We start from the raw sequence: 1728 nt of genomic DNA, 5'->3' as shown, positions 1-1728 counted from the left end.
TACTACATACCAGAAATGAAACAGACTCAATAGTGGGCAAAAAAAGACAGACTTTACACTCAGCATACAAGCCTATGAGAAAGATCAAATGATTATACAAATGAATGTAAAATCACAGCCTGGATAAGATCTAAGAAGCACACGTATTTAGTGTAGGCATATCAGGAGTAGGATTTAGTATAGTCTGGAGATTAGGAAAGTCTTTTTCTAAGGAAGTGATGACCAAACTAAGATAAGAAAAAAGGAGTCATTTTCTACGAAAAGGAGATTGCACTTCGGTAGGAGGAAGTTTTGCAACTCAGTCAATTCAATCACTCAGTAGTGCCCAACTCTTTGTGACCCCTGGACTGTAGCTCGCAAGGCTCTTCTGTCCATGAAAATTCTCCAGGCAAGAATATTGGAGTGGGTTGCCATTCCCTTATTCAGCCATAAAATAGAATGAAGTCTTGTCACTTTCAACAACATGGATGGACCTAGAGGGTATTAAACTAACTAAAATAAATTAGACAAGAAAGACAAATATTGTATGATTTCACTTATATGAGGAACTGAAAAAGCAAAACAAATAAACGTAACTAAACCAAGAAAGAGTCATAGATACAAACAGGTGGTTGCCAGAGGGGAGAGGGGGTATGTGGGGGAATAGGTGAGGGAGATTGAGAGATACAAACTTTTAGTTACAAAATAAATGAGTCACAGGTATGAAATGTACAGCATGAGGAATATGGTCAATAATTATGTAATATCTTTCTACAGTAATAGATGACAACTAGATTTATCAAGGTGATTATTTTAAATGTAGGCATGTGTGCGTGATAAGTGGCTTCAGTCGTGTCCAACTCTTTGCAACCCTGTGGACTGTATCCCACCCAGCTCCTCTGTCCATGGAATTCTCCACGCAAGAGTACTGGAGTGGGTTGCCATGCCCTCCTCCAGATGATCTTCCTGACCCAGGGATCAAACCCACGCCTCTTTCATCTCCCGCATTAGCAGGCGGGCTCTTTACTGCTAGCACTGCCTGGGAAGTCAGGTGGCAGGTACCAAATACTGTAACTTTCCTTAAATCACTATGTTATATACAAACTACCGTGATGTTGTGAATCACTTGCAACTTCAAAAACAAACAAAGTCATAGAGAAAGAGATCAGATTCATGGTTACCAGAGGCCAGGTATGGGAAGAGGGCAAATTGGATGAAGGCAGTCACAAGGCACAAACTCCCAGTTATAACACAAATAAGATATAACGTACAATATGATAAAGATAATAAACATGCTATACCTTATGTACGAAGGTTGTTCAGAGAGTAAATCCTAACTGTTCTCATCATACAGGAAAAAAAAAATTCTATTTCTTTAATTTTCCATCTATATGAGATAACGGATGTTCACTAAATTTATTGTGATAATCATTTCATGACATATATAAATCAAATCATTATGTTGCACACGCTAAACTTACATAGCACTGTACATCAGTTATATATCAATAAAACCGAAAGAAAAATAAAAACTATATTTAAAAAAGAACTACAGTAGATAAAAAGTATTCTCCATTCCCAAATATCCTAGAGATAATCATGGTTATCAAGTTCTTCACACACTAACACACACCCCCCGCAGCAGCAACAGCTGCGTATCTATATAAAAGCTTTTTCTAATAACATTAACAAGATAATACTACACACACTAACCAACACATTTTATTTTTTAAGATTCTTTTATGAGGA

The sequence above is a fragment of the Bos indicus genome, chromosome 4 (genome assembly GCF_029378745.1).
Source record: "Bos indicus isolate NIAB-ARS_2022 breed Sahiwal x Tharparkar chromosome 4, NIAB-ARS_B.indTharparkar_mat_pri_1.0, whole genome shotgun sequence".
Taxonomy (NCBI): domain Eukaryota; kingdom Metazoa; phylum Chordata; class Mammalia; order Artiodactyla; family Bovidae; genus Bos; species Bos indicus.
This window is presented reverse-complemented; position numbering follows the sequence as displayed.